The 11,936-nt window shown below is 35.6% G+C and overlaps 1 protein-coding gene across 1 annotated transcript in view; it reads left to right on the forward strand.

Moving 5' to 3' along the window:
* Positions 1–7,300: 7,300 nt before the first annotated feature.
* Positions 7,301–11,936, forward strand: part of LOC108969661 (endoplasmic reticulum metallopeptidase 1) — a 29,056-nt gene continuing 24,420 nt past the window's right edge. The window contains exon 1 of the mRNA XM_018934520.1: positions 7,301–7,930. The gene's annotated coding sequence lies outside the window, so the exon portion shown is untranslated. The remainder of the gene's footprint in view (positions 7,931–11,936) is intronic.

The following is an 11,936-nucleotide window of genomic DNA, read 5'->3' on the forward strand; positions in this document are numbered from 1 at the left end:
TAATATTAGGTTGTCAAAAGAGTCTTGCGGTATTTTCGATAGTTGGCGCTGGGAGCGCGTAGTTCTAGTTTTATTTGTCGCATCGGGTCATGCTATACCTTTTTGGAAAGCTCATTTCACGCGCTAACACGTGTTTGATTGATTGTCGTTTCTTCTAAGTCGTTCGTGAGTTATAGTGTCGCAAACTTGAAGCAATACGTCATATTTTACAGTACAAAAATGCATCTCGAGCCACCAATAAAATTTGTGCAGTTTATGGACTCAATACAGTTTCCATTTCCACCGCACAACGATGGTTTCAACGGTTTCGTTCTGGTGTAGAGGTGGTCGAAGATGCGCCACGCCCCGGAAGGCCTGTCGTCGAAAATTGCGATAAAATCGCTGAATTGGTCGAAAGAGACCGGCGTAGTAGCAGCCGTAGCATCGGTCAAGAGCTGGGCATGAGTCATCAAACAAATTTTTATGAACAATTGAAAATTCAATCAAAATATCGCAAGACTTTTTTGACAACCTAATATTTTCATCCATTGAAGAGCGCGGGGGGTCGTCCAGTACGAATCATATCTGCAATCATCTCTCCACCGTATTTGAAGGTTTTGTACCACTCATAAGCTTGTCTTTTTGATAGGACTGAATCATCGTCTTTTCGCAATAAAMTATTTTGAACTGAGTTGGAGCCGACTTCATTTGCGATTTATGACATCAACAAAGAAGAAACAACCATTTTGAGGGAAGAATTATARATGTATTTACTGTTGCTGAGGTAGTTTAACTACTATTACAACATAGATAATCCTTGGGAGACTTAGTTGGTTGGAAACGGAGGCGCAGGACCGGCAGGCCGTAAGCGGCCGTATTGAAACCATCWTTTGGCCGATTATTCACCCAAGTGGTAACCGAATTAAGCTTTCTGATGGAACTGAGTTGATTTCGTAAAAACCTGAATTTTTTCCACCMCCGGTTGCGAATTGGCATTTAAGTTGGAACAGTGAGAGTTGTTGTTATATCTCCTCTCATCGGACTGAAGGCTGGGCATTTGCAAAGATTATGTTCCAAATAATAGGCTCATTCTCATTCACTCATGCTCTGCATTTCATCGAATCCACTTTTCTAATTTGCTGAAAGTGGGATTTCAAGGGTAGCTGCCCTTGTTAATGTTTCAGTTCCTTTTGACTAGAGGTGTTCTGTGGACTATCAACACTTCTCCAAAGTAACTTTGTAGCATACTCTGTGTTGTTAGTATTCCAAGACCTGAGGTCTTTAAGTAGGGGCCATTGCTCAAACAACCATTGATGGTGAAAATTCTCTTCCCAGCTGCCCACTCGTTTGCTTTATCGTTTCCTTTTATTTTTATATAAATGGGTACCCAGATGACATCAACTGAGGTAACTCGGTGAGAGGAGTGTTGTAGAGTCTAGTTATTGCCTGCTTGCATAACCTTTCGCAGTGGACACTAAGTAGTTGCTTCGGATAGCCTTAATGGTCGCTTCACTGTTCACTAGATAAAAGAAAAATAATTTTTTAACTTATTACCTTTCATAATAATACACTGTACCTCACATAGTAATCGGAGCACTTGSCGACAGTGATGGGTAAATAGTTCAGTTATTTGCAAAGTGACATTAAGTTTGTTTTATTTTGCTTGTAAATTAAACTAAACAGTCCGTTGCGGTTGAATGCAKTTAGTTACCTTTTTTGTTCATTTATTTTTGCTACTCATCCAATCATTGGTCATTGCTTAAATACAATATGTCAGCGTAAGAGGAATATATGTTTCTATAGGTACTTTGAAGTATTGAGTATGTAAAAATTACTGGCATATAATAATTTTTATATATTTTTTTGTTTTTTTGCTGAAGAGAGAAATTTCATTAGGAGAGTTGGGACGAAAGTTAAAACGCGTTTAACAATAAAAACTTTCAAAATGCAAGAAATTTTAAAATATTTAATATTTTATCACTACGTGGGTGGTTTGATATAACAATATCTTCTATAACCAAAATTTTTTTCGAATATGGCAACCTATGTAAAKGGTTTACGTTAAAAAAGTTAGTGTAACCAGACCAATCTACATTTGGTATCGACTTTTTAAGCATTGTAATCTTAATTCAATTGCTAAGATCTTTTACGTTTAATGGGTGYTTCAAAATGTAGAAACAAATTTTTTATTACCTGTTTTAACCAGGTCTAACGAAAATACTACAATTGCAAGTATTTAAATAAAAATTTGCATGGGATATATAGACRTAACAGGCTTCTTTTGCACTAATAACTCTTAAAGTTAAGACCACAGACACCGCATTTCGGTAGTAAATTTYAATAACTTCGACTCGTTGTTGAATCGTATAACTTTCTAAAATGAGTTGGCAAACCTTACTGAGAAGGAATGTCAAAAGAACGGGAATATGTATGGCGTCGTTTACTGTTCCTATTGGCCTACCTTTGTAGTGCCCTATTGGAAAACCCCAAGCGTGCCAATGCTTATCCAATTATCCATATACCTGCTATAAGTCCCGTTTGTGACTTCAGCGAATTTTGTATTTTTTTTTCGTTTCGACTTATTTATTATATTTATTGCCAGAGATGGGAGTGGAAATGTGAGCATACGTTTCCTCTCAGCTAGTAGYAAAACCTACTAAAACAGACAATTAATATTTAGTGTTTACTTTTTCGCTCTAAGCTATGATTCGCTTGTTTCTTGATAGACCTTGAGCTTTGTTTCAAAAATAAATCTGATTTTGGTGACAATATAGTACTAATTTCCGTAGGTGGTTGACTCTTCTTTCGACTAATATTGCAATAGAAGTCGCCTTTCGACAATCGTTCTGATAATTCCGAAAGCATATTAGTCATGAAAAAATCTTTTATGAAGATCATTTCACTACCTAAAGAATCCACCAAACAAAATATTTATTCATGCAGTTGGAAGCGAGATACAAATTTTTCTATCTGATAAGAAAATAAGAGAAAACCGTTAGGCGGAGGATCTTTCCGTTACAATGAAGAGCTTATACTGAGTGCCAAGCGAAAAATGTTTTTTATGCATCTTAATCCTAAGCACATTTGACTATTGGAGAAACACAGCATCGATGTGCTTAGTATCCATACGTGGTAAGAAAWGTTTAGCGGTGTTGTCTATCAGATATAATCACATTAAAATATTGAAAAGCAAGCAGAAAACGCTTTTTTCGAATGGACTTGCTATAAGGCACATTTCTCATGGCGACAAATTGTATAAAAAAAATCTCTATTTTGATTGCGATCAGTCAGTTTGAATGCCATGGTGTGTCGATCTGAACAATTTGTTCGAAAACTATTCTATGCCGAATTCGATGAAGATATCTTGTCAAGTAAGAAACGTTTTCCATTCAAGGATYTGAATTTGATCAATCAAATTCTATAACAGCTATGCCTTAAGTGCTTGGATATCTTTGCTTCCGTCAAACGAACAGTTTCTTGGGGTGAAAAGAACGTGTCAAAATTTCTGATCATTAACATATAAACTGAAAGACTAATTAGCATACATATACATACAACTTCATTGAAAATTTAATATATCCTTTTCAGGGTATAAATATAASAATTTACTATACAGCATATRTGTATATGTAYATATWWWTWWWTATRTATGTATGCCAATATAAATATATGATGTCATTCGTCAAAAAAGCAAGACGCTTATTGATAAAGTGCAATAATTCTATGAATATATTTCGGGGTTTGCTTGCTCAAAAATTTCTTTTACTATGTATACAAATATACTTCACAGTTTTGGTACATTAAAAATTAGTAAGACTTCTTCTTCTTCTTAATTAGCGTAGTTACCGCTTACGCAATTATAGCCGAGTTAACAACCGCGGCCCGGTCGTTTCTTCTTTTCGCTACGTGGCGCCAATTAGATATTCCAAGTGAAGCCAGGCCCTTCTTCATTAGTGAAGAACTATTTGAGTGAAGTTATTCAACAAAGAAGTTGCATTAAATTTTGTGTCCGGAATCAAATTTCTGCTGCCGAAACGTTTAGACTGTTGGAAAAGACCTTTGGTTAATTTTTCGATCTATGTTTATGCAAAGATGAGTTGAATCCGAAAAAATACTTCAAAGCAGGTCGAAAATCAAGGTTATGTTAACCGCTTTCGTTGATTATCTGAATTCCTTCCGACCGGCCAAACTGTCAACAAGGAATACTATTTGAGTATTATGCGTCATTTGCGCGAAGCTATTCTTAGCAAAAGACCGGAATTATGGGCCAAAAGCTCTTGGTTGCGCCGTCGCATGCTGCATTGATTCTTCGGMAATTTTTTAAATTATCAACCAATATTGTGCCGCAGCCATCGAGTCCCCTGATTTAGTTTCATGTGGCTTCTGGTTACTCAGCAATTTCAAACTACCGCTCTGGAGAAATCGTTTTAGTCATTTGWAGACATTAAACGTGAATCGCTACGCGAATAGAAGTCTATTCCGGAATGACAACTGTTTCGAGGATTGGTGAAAAGATGAAAAGATTGGCACAAGTGTATTGCGGCCAAGTGAGATTACTGGTTTTTTGCACATAGTGGTATATAAGCTGCTTTTGAAAAGTTTCTACTACTACATTTCAATATCTTACGTTTATAGCACAACTTTGCAGTCTCTGTTGTTCCACTTTTGGAAACATGAAAGCGTGCGTCCCAATCTTTATGAGCCTAATAAGCGATATTAATGGCTAATTTTTTTCTTCAATTTAATTTTAACTATATAAAATGACGCTTAATCTTACCCTAATACTTCTTCGGGCCTTGCTCACTTCAGCAAACCATTTTTGTTGTTGCAGCAGCTACTAGCGCACGAATTAAACGTATACATAGTACCTGTAAACAGCTGTTATCAAAATAATAGGAGTGCAAATTAACTTTATGATTACTGCAAAAAAAAATAAAAAAAAATATTGTAAATGTGATTTAATTGTTTCGAATTTTTCTAGTTTTTAACTTACATCATGAGCAATGCAAAAAAAAAAAAAAAAAAAAAAAAAAAAAAATTATATTAATAATGAAATTATAACAAAAATAGCATTCTTAAAATACACTCCTATTAGCAATCTGATTTTTTTTGTTAAGAATTCATATAACACAAAATTGCATACAATGCTTATCAATTAACAAATTTTCAAAAAGAAAAAACAAAAAAAAAATTGAGGCAGGTTTGAACTAAGCGGCTTCTAATGTCCACAAAATTTGTGTAGGCTTTATTMGTGACTTCCTGTTTATATTTTTGCTTAAAAATTTTCAATTAGATCGAGATCTGAGGACTGGGTAGGCCGTTAAAGCAGGTACTTCTATAGTATTATCGGCGAACCACTTTTTGAAACTTTGCTTGTATGTTTCGTGTCACTATCTACYAGCAAAAATGGAATTTCACTGTTARCATAGAAAAGCATGGCTWCCGGCATAATTTTGATATAACCGGACTGATCCACAATATTTTTGATTCATGGTATTGGTCCCATGGCATAGCAGGAAAAGTAAGCGCTCACCATTATACTCATTCCACCAGCTGCCACTGCATTATGCAAAGTTTCATAGTAAATTCGGCAATGAGATAGCCCACTTTACTACAAAAGACATCAAAGAACATATAAAAAAATACTGCCATAATATACATCTCTGAGATTGGACTAGCTACCAACATCACTACAGAGATCAAAACCCAACTGGTGTGAAACTTATCTACCCATCGGACTGCTCATGCCACAACATCAAGAATAGGCTTCACTCGTCTTAGAATAGGCCACACCACAAGAACTCACAGCCACATTCTTAACGGTACCGATCAACCAAGCTGTCACCATTGCAACGCTCCCACSCAATCAGTCATTCACCTCATCGATGAATGTCCTGCACTGCATGTATTAAGGAAATCAAGCTTTGGGAATAAGAGACCTTCCGACCTTCTCAAAGCAACAAACAGCGATAACATCAGTGCCATTAATAAATTTCTTAAACTGTGTAACATCAAAGACATATAACACCACATGCAACTTTTTAAGTCAAATAATATATCAGCTTGATTCGTCCACAAGTTAAGAGGTTACATGGGTTTACGGGTTTCAAAAAGTCGAATTWTTGTATTGTCTTATTAAATTCTAAAACACCTCTAAAAATCCGAGTAATAGTTTCGGAGATATAGCCTTGAGAACGAGCTGGGCTAAGTGCCCCGTCTGTAAACGCGTTTTTCTCGAATCTGTGTTTTTGAAGTCGTGTGACAAGATTTCTCGAGAACTACTCAACCGATCTTTCTTTTGTAAAGATATCAGCCAAAAATCTAATTTTCGGTTCAGTTTCTCTTTCCTTCTTCCAAATTCTTTAGTGTTAAGGTTTTAACTAAAACACATATTTTCTTACCTTAGATGATGCTGTAAGGAGTTATATTGCCAAAGCGGCTCTATCCTTTTTCGAGGGGTCACCGGAAATGCCGTCGAAATGGCCGAGTTAAAAATGTTTTTTTCCAAAAATTTCAGAATTTTTTGTTAATAGTATACATATGTTGGTAATAATAAAAATAATAAAATAAAATATGTATTTTTTTTTTGGTTGTTGCGTAAAGCCTGTTTTTACCCGAGGGAACCTATGTAACCCTTTAGTAAATAATAGAGGTCAAGATACTTTTGCAGCGCTTCAGTGGTAGAAAGCAATAATTTTTTGTGATAATATTATTCCGAAAAGCCAAAAATGAAGTCCAGGAACAGAAACAAGTCCAACGCTAAAACTAACCTCCATAATTTGTTCAAAAATTCAAACATGCCAACAACGAACACAAACCAGTTAAAATTATATTGACAACAACGAAGCGAAGTAGGTCTACAACAGCAATCCTATTATTTGGATAATAGCTGTATTTATGTATAATCGTTWTGTTACACTTTTAGATTATCTTAGGTAATCGCTCGATTAAGCGCTATCAGTAGCGAGCCGCCGTAKCCAATATCCTTATAAAACGATCAACAGTAGCGGTAAATTGTTCAATTGTAAGTCGGTAGCCGTGGTGCCAAAAAGTTGTCGCACTTCCGAGCATAGAACACGAAAAGCAAGTGTGRTGTAACAAGTGGAGGAATAAGTAGAAACCTTGACAACATCCAGCCAAAAGCTACGAAAATACTTCCGCTGCTTGTGAGCTTTGAGTAAAGAGTAGCATATGACTGTTTAAGAGAAAAAAAAAAATCATAAGAGGGCACAGCATACCAGCAGCGACCCAGTGATCTTCACCACATTTCACATGCGCGCATAGCACGTGTCGCTCTGTTGTTTTTGTTGCTGAGCGCGGTGTCGCTCTCACTGTAGATCTCACTGATCTTAGCATCACTAGCTCAGCATTCAGCATCTACCGGCTGCTAAACAGCTCGACGGCTGCATCCAGCTGCTGCAGATACGAAGAAAACGCCGGGCTACGCGGTAGTCAAATACCGAGACACGGAGACACGGTACGTTATCGAAAAGATTAAAGATCATGCTAATATAAAATAAAAAAATACTCGTTAAAATGTTTGAAAAATTAAAATTATTATCTCTTCGAAAATAATGTGTTGGATATGTGGCAAGTGCGAGTTTACGCAAATTATTGAAAATTAAAAATATTTATTTTCTGACTAGTGTTTGTTGTTGCACAGCGCCTGTCACTAATTAGTGTGTGAAAGAATAGCAACCAAAAGGTGCCGAAAAAGTTTTTTCTTTCTAAGTGGCGAAAAAAAGTGTTTATTTTTATTAGTGCGTCTATTTCAATATTTGTGCCTGTGTTTTATTTGTTTGAAAATAAAAAAAAAGTTGAACTAATCTTTTTTGCGCAATACTGAGCCGTATTTCGTATAAATATTTGAATTATTTGTTGAAATTACTGTGTGTGTTGTTGCTTATTTGATGATTAATGACTGAAAAAGCTTGAAATTYGGTGTTTTTGGGTAAGTGTTTTGAGAATATATTTTTCGAAAAATAAAGATGAGTAATAGTAAAGTTTTTGACTAAAAATTYAAAACCCATTTATGTGTTTAAACGTCTAAAAAAGCGTTGAATAAATTTGAAATGGTGTTTCGATAATATATATTGTTAAAATTAAACCAAATTAAGTCATTTAATAAACACAAAATATTAAAAAGTTCCGATACGAACAATTGTAACCTGGTCAATACATCAGAAGCGTTTTCCAAACGCCGCAAAACATCAAAAAATTGTAATAGAAATTTTTTAGTTGTTATTTGACTAGTCTATTTTATCTATTGCTAMTTATTTCTGATATTTTTCAAACCATTTCTAAATTAAAACAAGTAAGGAAGGGCTAAGTTCGGGTGTTACCGAACATTTTATACTCTCGCATGATAAAGTGATAATCGAGATTTCAGGCGTTGTTTTGAACCGATTTCATCCATATTTGGTACATGTCATCAGGGTGTTAAGAAAATATTATATATATCATTGAAATCGGTCGAGTACTTCCTGAGATATGGTTTTTGGTTCATAAGTGGGCGACGCCACGCCCATTTTAAATTTTAAAAAAAGCCTGGATGCAGCTTCCTTCTGACATTTCTTCCGTAAAATTTAKTGTTTCTGACGTTTTTTRTTAGTCGGTTAACRCACTTTTAGTGATTTTCAACATAACCTTTGTATGGGAGGTGGGCGTGGTTATTATCCGATCTCTTCCATTTTTAAACTGTATATGGAAATGCCTAAAAGAAACTACTCTATACAGTTTGGTTGACATAGCTATAGTAGGTTTTGAGATATGTACAAAAAAGTTAGTAGGGGGCGGGGCCACGCCCACTTTTCCAAAAAAATTACGTTTAAATATGCCCCTCCCTAATGCGATCCTTTGTGTCAAGTTTCATTTTAAAAGCTTTATTTATGGCTTCGTTATGACACTTTATATGTTTTCGGTTTCCGCCATTTTGTGGGCGTGGCAGTGAGCCGATTTTGCCCATCTTCGAAGTTAACCTTCTTATGGAGCCAAGAAATACGTGTACCAAGTTTCATCAYGATATCTCAATTTTTACTCAAGTTACAGTTTGCACGGACGGACGAACAGACAGACMTTCGGATTTCAACTCTACTCGTCACCCTGATAACTTTGGTATATATAATTCTATACATATTCTACAARCTAATTACTACAGGACTCACATTAGTTCAATGTACGTAACTYAACCTAATTTGCTAGGAAGAACTCATTTTAAAAATGGGTAAATCGAATAAAAACCAAGTTCATTCCCAATATAACGGTAATATTGAAAAGTGCGAAAACTCACTTTCTAAATGCAGCAAAAGCTTATATTTCATAACCAAGGTGGTGGGAAAAAACAGGCGTGGCAAGTGCACCGCCCACCCTTAGGTAAGATYCCATCTCTCAGAAACTGCTCTGTCATTTTCAATCAAATTTGGTATGTGAGGTTACGCAACTACTCTGATTGTACATTGTGAAAATCGAACGAAATTAACGCATATTTGAATTAAATACAGGGTGGCCTAAAATTAGAAAAAAAATAGTTAAATTTTTCTCCATTTATGCAGCAAAGTTTTGACAACCCTAGAAATACAAGTCGACAGCGGACATTTTAGGCTTAACAAAAATGGCGTGTTACTCGATATGGTAGGAATAGTGTATAAMTTCGTAAACTGTGAAGAGTTATTGAAATGGCGGAAAATTTAATTTTTGAATTATTCTTGGGACACCCCGTATAATCACTGTAGTAATCTAAAACGAATTTTCTTTGATTTATGAGCAGAATTTGTCAAAAAAAATATTTTATGCAATTAGCTTAACTGGAAACTTAAGTTCTAAATTTACAGAGAATATAAAAGCATGAAGAACTAAACTTGCCAAATCAGCCTACATGSCGTTTTAGACACCACTTTGTGGAGCTTACGCATTCCTCTTTAGTCATATTTTTTTTTGCTTGTGACATAAAATACAAGTATACATGACTATAAAGCATTTTCAATTTAACTAATAGCAACTATTTATATGTATATATAAGCACTCACTTGTAAAAAGAAATATATTTTATTTTTGGCAGATAATACCTGAGTTGTTTGCAGCAAAATGCCCGAACTGTTTCCTTTCAGGTCAAACTACAAAAAGATAAACCAAAGGCAAATAAAAATATATAACTTACAAAAAAAAAAAAAAAAAAAAGTTTGACAAGAATCCAACTAAAGCTATTTAAGCTGTTGTGACGTTGCACTTTGACACGGCATGTTGCAACAAGCGAGTACCCGCGCGCATACAGACGATTGTTTATGCTTGTGTATGGCAGCTTAGCCGCATTTTGTTGCCATTACCATAATTATTTCCACACTATATACATATATACAGGCATCTGTTGGCTCTAGGTGAAATAAGAGCTAGTGAGTCAGTCAGCCGCTTTTCGTCTGACTGCTAGTAAACTTAAACGAGTTGTATGGTTTCGTGTGTCCTCCTATGTGCCCCTTTCGAAAGCCACAGCCAGCGGCATTGCACTTCCGCTAATGGCACTCACTTGCATTGTGGGGGATTTTCCTTATGATTTCTTACTACTTCGCGTTTGTTTGTATGTCATTGTCTTGGCAGCAAAGTGGAGAGCTAAGAAAAGGCATACTGACGTCGGCAATTGCGCTACACAGCGCTGTAAAACATTTGAACGCCTGCCCTACGGCATGCCGTGTTGACAGAGTGCAGCATATTGGAGGCRCATTGCGGTAGGTTTTTAATGGAGTTTTGTGAAAAAGAAACACTTTCAGSGAAATTAATAAAAAAGTGTTAGAAATTTTATAAATAGTTTAGTATATTTTTTTGTGTCGTTGAACTTGTTGAGGCATTTCAGCGAGGACCGAAGCTGTATTTGACTCGTCAAAACTGTGAAAGTTTCGAATCGAACGAACAACTGTCATAAGTGACATGTAATCGAATAAACGAATAGCGATACAATAATAAGTGGTTATATTTTATTTTACTAACAAATTTATTGATGTGAACTCATATATGATTTTCTGCACCCTATGTTGTCCATGGCTTGAGTTAGTTTGTCTTAATTCGGTTCCAAAACTAAAWTAACTGAGACATTAACTCCATTTTCTTACAAGTTGGCTCTACTGAAGCTACATACTTCAGAATTCTTTAAGTTCCTTTTGATTGAAAGTTGACTAACAATTGAAGTTTCTCTCTCTCTCTCGTTGTATGGGTCCATCCTTGAACCCACAAATCTTTGCCCCAGTGTATATCATTGATGTGCTGACAGTGAGGTGAATGACTGCTGCAGCGCTATGCAGCGGCTTACGTCTCACACACAAATATGTTATATATATGTATGTACTATATGCACATGCACATGTTTATTACTACYGTATGTAKGTAYGTWYRTAYAACTATTTGACTGCTAATRCTCTTTCCRTTCACTGTATTTACTCGTAAGTCATTGTTTTTGTTMTTGCATTGTTGTTGTTTTGCATTGTTTTGTTTCTACTCACAAGTCATTGTTGTGGCGGCGCTGTTCTTTTCTCCGATTTCGCTTTTGTTTTTATCTGGCGGATGCTTTCTCCCACACAAGCGCGGCTGCATGTTAAACCATATGCTCACTTGCTTTTCAAATCAACTAGCGGCATATAGCGCATACATATATACATACTTACATATGTATTATGTATGTGTATGTGATTGCACTTATTATGCATGGTTTTATGTATTTGCATTTGTGCTGTGGGTGCCTTAATCGTGGCGCGGCGCCGTAGAAATATTAACGTTCCCCCAGTGAGGAAATACAGTGATATGTAATATTATTTAACATTTAGTGGGTGTTTATACTTGACTTGTAACAATATTGATGTAATAGGCTGAAAATTTTTGATCACAAAAGTATGGATTTATTGATTTTTATTTCTTTTAATTCGAGAATAAGTTTGAAAATTAAAAATAAATTTAAGCAACTCGCCACTAACGCT

The sequence above is a fragment of the Bactrocera latifrons genome, unplaced genomic scaffold (genome assembly GCF_001853355.1).
Source record: "Bactrocera latifrons isolate USDA-ARS-PBARC rearing strain unplaced genomic scaffold, ASM185335v1 scaffold_105, whole genome shotgun sequence".
Taxonomy (NCBI): domain Eukaryota; kingdom Metazoa; phylum Arthropoda; class Insecta; order Diptera; family Tephritidae; genus Bactrocera; species Bactrocera latifrons.